General features: G+C 41.9%; 1 long non-coding RNA gene across 1 annotated transcript; it reads right to left on the bottom strand.

Annotated features, from left to right (window-relative positions):
• Window positions 1-3,821: 3,821 nt before the first annotated feature.
• On the bottom strand, window positions 3,822-6,299 carry LOC129647858 (uncharacterized). The gene is made up of 3 exons (XR_008712543.1): window positions 6,174-6,299; window positions 5,100-5,252; window positions 3,822-5,024 (listed from the first exon to the last, which is right to left on the bottom strand). It is a non-coding gene; the product is annotated as an uncharacterized LOC129647858 (long non-coding RNA).
• Between the last annotated feature and the right edge of the window lie 375 nt (window positions 6,300-6,674).

The following is a 6,674-nucleotide window of genomic DNA, read 5'->3' as shown; positions in this document are numbered from 1 at the left end:
TATTCAGTTGCTTAAAATGAGGTTAAAAAAAAATTTTTTTAAATACTATCCTTCTATCTTACTCAGATATCCCCCAACCCAGAAGCTAGTCAACTGGTATGAGAACTATGAATCATCCTATGATTGAATACTCAAAGCCTAAAAACATTTGCTGAAGATTTTAGGTAGAGTCAGTGATTCATGGCTGAACATTCTTCTTAAAATTCCATCTTGCCCTCTGAGTCATGGTTTTCACACTTCCTATTTCCCTTCCTGGGACATCCATCTTTCTTTTCACATCTATATCCCTTCTCCCTTTCCTTTTCACCTTCACAGAGAAGCTCTCTTGCCTGATATATAATAAAGGCCACTTATCTGCTATTCTCTGTTATGGAGCTTCATTTGCTTCCCTCATGGGGCTAATCACCCTTGATTACAGGTTTATTTATTTCTTTGCCTGTTTCCTGTTAGTCCTAGATTGTAAGACCCATGAACGCAGGGACATGCATTATTTGCTAACACACATCCAGCAACTAGCACAATGCCTGGCACATTGTAGAAAATGAAAAATGACTCTTATCAAGGGGAAGAGTGGGGGAAGGGATTGTTAAGAAATTTGGGACGAACATGCACACACTGCTATATTTAAGATGGATAACCAACAAGGTCCTACTGGGAACTCTGTAGCTTCCACAGGGAACTCTGCTCAATGTTATGTGGCAGCAGGGATGGGAGGAGAATGGATACATGAATATGTATGGCTGAGTTACTCTGCTTTGCACCTGAAGTTGTCACAACATTGTTAATCAGCTATACTCCAATATAAAATAAAAAGTTAAAACCAAAACAAAAAAGAAAAATGACTGAATAAAGTTAGCCAGAAGAAAGAAGTAACTTAGGGCTTCTTGGTTATTATCCAGGCTAAGAAAAGTAGGGAGAATTTAACCTACTAGGCACTGACCTTTTCTTTTTGGCAGAAACTGAGAAGGTGATGAGCTGGAGTGGCAGGAGAGGACCAGAACCTCCGCCTTAACCATCTTGTATGATTCCTCCCATCTCCCAGTTTCCATTTCACTATATGTTGTCCACTGTCTGCCCTGGCAAAACTTGCTGTTAAGAAGGGGCGAATAAACTCCTACACTCTGTTGTATGTGACTAAGAACAGCTTAACATAATAACTTTTTAATAGAACTGATGCTGAAGCTGAAGTTCCAATACTTTAGCCACCTGATGTGAAGAGCTGGCTCACTGGAAAAGACCCTGATGCTGGAAAAGACTGAAGGCTAGAGGAGAAGGTGGTGGCAGAGAAAGAGATGGTTAGATAGAATCACCGACTCAATGGACGTGAATTTGAGCAAACTCTGGGAGACAGTGGAAGGCAGAGCAGCCTGACGTGCTGCATTCCATGGGACCACAAAGAGTCAGACGTGACTTAGCAACTGAACAGCAACAACAAAGCCTCAAACTTCCATCTATAGATTTCAGCCTTGGAAGCTGGGGGACTTAGGCAATATATGGGGTGTCCATAGAGTCTGGGAAAAAAATAAATAAGTAAAATATTCTCTGTGAGACCCTCAATATATAAAGAAATAGCATGACATTATGTTTCTATACTTAATGGACACCCTGTATTTCCTATCTATATTCATATTTCCTATAATGTGTTCATGAAAGGAAAGGAATCTTTAAAATTCACACTTTTAGAAGGTTCTGGGGCTGAGAGAAAATAGATTTTTCTTGATTAAAAGTAAACAAGAGAAAAGACAAATAGTCTAGCACTCTGGAGAAATTTTCATGAAAGGCTTGGGGATAAGGGAGAGAGCAAAGTGGGAAAACACAAGAAAAAGGAGAGTGACTTCCCTGGCTATCTAGTAGTTAAGATTCCATGCTTCCAGCTCAGGGAGTGCAAATTCAACCCCTGGTCTGGGGACTACGATCCACATGTCATTCGGTGTGCAAAACAAAAAGTAAAGATGAATGGGAAAAAGGAAAATGGGGCAAAGACTTCTTAATCTTGATGAGTTCTAAGAGGAAGGCTGGAGGGAACTACTTTCTCCTGGAGCAGATTAACCATGGTATTCCCTTCTCCAAGGGATCTTCCCGACCCAGGGATCAAAGCCGAGTCTCCCACATTACTGGCAGATTCTTTACTGTCTGAGCCATCAGGGAAGCCCTAACAAGGGTATAAAGTGTGTTTACTTGTAGGAACATTTTTTTTTCTTTGATCTTATGGAGACTTGAATCTGAAGTCTGAATAAATACACCCTTTACCACTGGCTCAAATAATTGTCTAGTCAATATCAATGGAATTTAGGTTTCTTAAAAAAAGTCTGCTTCTTCTGGGACACACGCTCTTGGTTTATAGGCTTTTACTAATCCCTCTTAAAACACAGAGATGCATTTAATCACTCTCCGAGTATGAATCCAAAGTAAAAACTCTATCATAGTGCCCTATTAATAAAGGCACTAGGTCATCCATGTTTCCATGGATGAAGTCTCTACGCAGTAGCCTGGCCACAGTAGCCTTGTTGTTGTTTAGTTGCTAAGTCGTGTCTGACTCTTTTCAACCCATGGACTGCAGCAGGCAGGCTTGCCTGTGCTTCAACTATCTCTGGAGTTTGCTCAAATTCATGTCCATTGAGTCAGTGATGTTATCTAGGGCATCTCATTTCCAGACCAGCCATTCCCAGATGATATGGTCTTTTGAGTCCTTGCAGCTGAGCTCACCTCTACCCTGTTACCTATTTCTCCAACTCAGCACTTCAGTGCTCTAAGTAGTATTTATGCCACAAAGTCAACTAAGTGCAACTTACTCAGGAAAATGTAAATAATGCTACCAACTACTATAGATGCTGGGACTTGCTTTACATTACCCTCCCCACCCCCATGGAAGCTACCACTAGAGTTTTAAGGGTGATGAAATGAATAGCTAGGTCCTAGAAATCATCTCAACACCAGAAAAGACTTGCTGATATCACAGAAACCAAGAGAATCAGACCTGACTTCCTTCTACTTGCGGTGCTAATGAAAGTGACATCGACCCATACAAAAGAACCTGAAACCGAGGCTCAGCTGGCAACTCATGTGCGGGTCATGTGTTTCTGAACCCTGATGACCACTTTTCTGTGGTCAAAGAATAAATACAGTGGTAATAGTATGCCCTTGTCCCTACCAACAAATCTGCCAAGGGGATTTCTCAATACCTTTGTTCTTAACATGAAAGAATAATTTGTTGATACCTTAGTAAATAAGGCCATTGCTTCAAGCATGTGAAATATTTTGAATACACCACAAAAGTTTTGAGTTTCCTGTATGTTATTTGTAACCATTTTGAATGGTGGACCTTACTGCTTGATTGAATTTGTATTGGAAATTTCTACACTAACTGACCATATCCTCTCTGTAAAGTGGTTTGGGAAATCATGAATCCTGGAATTTAATTACATGGATGTATTTTTCCAATAAGGACTTGTCCAGTTTTGGCTGTAGATACACCTTGGGTCAGAACAAGCTGCTTTATGAAAAATAAGGTACATAAATCACTTAGAAAGAGAAACTCCTGAGGTGATGCTACAGCATAAACTAGCGCAGTTGTAAAACTCCAAAATGCCTCCAGTCTGTGCCAGTTCTAGTCACATAACTGCAGTCAGGCTGAATCCCTTCTAACATTTCGTTTTACAGGTGAAGACCAGAGAGACTGAAAGCTGTGTCCAAAGTTAGGGAGCTGGTCACTAACAGACCAAGACCAACTCTATACCTTGACACTAAAATGAAGCCCTGCTTTTGCCTTCACATCCTTTTCAAGCCAAACCTGTTCGTTATTATTTATTCAATCAGCATGAGCTTATTGGCCGATCACAAGGTACCAGGCACTGGGATTTGACTGTGAAATAATGCAGAATTGGTCATCGCCCTCATGGAGCTTACATCCGGCTGGGTGAAATAGATGAGCACATAAGTAAGATGATTACAATGCGTATGTTCAGTCATGTCCAATTCTTTGTGACCCCATGGGCTCACCAAGCTCCTTTGTCCATAGAATTTTCCAGGCGAAAATACTGCTGTGGGTTGCCATTTTCTCCTTCAGGGGCTCTTTCCGATCCAGTGATCAAACCTGTGTCTCTTGCATCTTCTGCACTGGCAGGTGGATTCTTTACCACTGCCCCACTTAGAAAGCTCCCAGATGATTACTAATTAGCCTATAAGCTCTTAAAAAAATTTTTTTAACAGGATGAAGAGAAAAACAGGGAAGTATCTACTTTAGATACAGCAGCTGCCTATCAAATAATAGCTCCCAACTTTAGACACAAGAATTTAAGCTCAGATCTCTGAGGGAAGAAAAATAGATAGCCATGAGAAGAGTTTGGAGGGGCATAAGAAAAAGATTCTGAGCATACAAAGGTGCTTTCAATGTTGCTGAGCATGAAGGTCAATCCAGACTGTTCTCTGACATGCTTAAGATGTCCAAGGATGAACCATGCCTGACTCTTACATATACCTGGTTCAACTCTTCATTCAATTCGAGATAATAAAGCTGGCTTAAAACTCAACATTTAAAATAATTAAGATCATGGCATCCAGTCCCATCACTTCATGGCAAATAGAAAAATGGAAACAGTGACAGACTTTATTTTCTTGGGCTCCAAAATCATTGCAGTGACTGTAATCATGAAATAAAAGACGCTTGCTCCTTGGAAAGAAAGCCGTGACAACCCAGACAGTGAATTAAAAAGCAGAGACATCACTTTGCCCACAAAATTTCCATATAGTCAAAGCTATAGCTTTTCCAGTAGTCGTGTATGGATGTGAGAGTTGGAACATAAAGAAGGCTGAGAGCCCAAGAATTGATGCTTTCAACTTGTGGTTCTGGAGAAGATTCTTGAGAGTCCCTTGGGCAGCAAGGAGAGCAAACCAGTCAATTGTAAAGGAAATCAACCCTGAATTTTCACTGGAAGGACTGAAGCTGAAGCTCTGCTCAGTTTCATACTCGTAGCTCTGCTCAAACCAGCTTGACTTCTTCCTGATTAGACTGAGAGCTGGGCTTCCTGGCAAGAGGAAAAAAATCAAATATAGGACTTAGGAAATTATTCAGATGATTCATGAGCAGATGAGAATCCCACGTGTTCTCGTCAGGTATTATATGGTCAGGCCGCTCAAGATGGCTGTTCTCTTGCTCTCTGTACATTCGGGCTTTAACAGTCCCTGCTTCACCTACACGGTACTTCCATGAATGTGTTTTCTCCTTGTCCCTCAGACCAGAAGAGCTCCACCTGCTGGTTGGATAAAGGGAACCATTCACCCTTGTGAAGGTCATTAACCTGAGGGTCTGTGAAGGACATTCCCCCCCGCTGCTGGTTTCCCTGGTAGCTGATGCACTACCCTGATGTCAATTCCCCTATAAGAGGTAACCCCCTCTCCCACAGGCAACGAATCCTTCTGCTCTGTCCTGCCCGCTGTCTACTGCACACTGTGGGAGCCTCGTTGCCCCAGGACCTTGCATCAGCGTGTAAGCCCCCATCTGTTAAATCACTGGTGTCTCTGTCACTGTCTCAGGCTCTTTCTTCTGTCTCGAGGCTGGGCAACTACAAGGCTGGCAGGCCTGAGGGATACAGGCCAACAGTTATATTTATCACATAATGAGCTTGTTTTTCAATATTTTATACACTAAACAGATGTGTAGCAAAAATGATGCCCAGAAAGTACAATTACAGTGGACTTGCTCATTTGATAACATGGAAACTTCTGATTGCATCTGAATCTATTGGCCGCCTTCAAATTTGTTCTGTTAAAATATCCCAGAGTCACTTATGTTCATCTTTTTGAAAAATAAATCTATTCTCCCTTTTGGGCATAAATAGGATTGTTTCCTCAAAGTTTCAGCCAAACCCCACTAGACTCCCTAACATCAGACCTCACACGCTATGATATAAATGTTTTGTAGATAACACGTATCTAAACCCACCCTGTCTGTCTGACTCAGTCAATAACTTGACCTCCCAGATAATCCTGGATTTAACTGCTGCAGCTTGCCTGAAGACTGGTTGCTCTCCAGCCAGCCAATTCAGCTGGAATGGAAGTAATGAAACTGGGACTACAGACTTGGTTCCCCTGAGGACTAATTAGTTTATCACAGAGAAAAAATTTGTCCAAACTTCCCCCACAACCCCAGCCATCTATTTTGGAAGTGCACTTACTGGGGAAGGAAGGTATTCTAACTCACTCTCCCCAAATCTACAGATTCTCTCTTCTTCTTGACATTTTCTTGCAAGGGATGTTTAGAGTCATTAGCTCAGTTTCCTTTTTTTCAGAGTTATTTCTTCTATGCCCAGATTCCTACCTCCTCCTAACACGCCACTGAAATAATTCCTTCTAAAAACCTCCAACAATCTGCTAACTGCTCTGAGAAAGGACCATTCAGAGCCAATCTATTCTCCTGGGAAGAAAAACAGTGGCAAACATAGTCTCGCTCATAGAAGATAAATGAGCCCTAGTAGAGGCTGTGCTGTCAGCTCCTTCCCCAGCTGCTGGGGCAGTTGGAAGTGAAGGCGTTCAGCTGGGTTGCTCTTTGGGAATCCGCGGCAGCTGAAAGCACCTGTCTGTCCCGAAGTCTTTACCTTTCTGGGGACCCCATGCAATGACTGGTTGGTGGAGAAGTGAGTATAAAGTGTCAGCCCTCTCTCCTTAAATTAAGACCA

The sequence above is a fragment of the Bubalus kerabau genome, chromosome 3 (assembly GCF_029407905.1).
Source record: "Bubalus kerabau isolate K-KA32 ecotype Philippines breed swamp buffalo chromosome 3, PCC_UOA_SB_1v2, whole genome shotgun sequence".
Lineage (NCBI taxonomy): Eukaryota > Metazoa > Chordata > Mammalia > Artiodactyla > Bovidae > Bubalus > Bubalus kerabau.
Note: the sequence above shows the minus strand (reverse complement) of the source record. Positions and strands in the feature narration are given on the sequence as shown.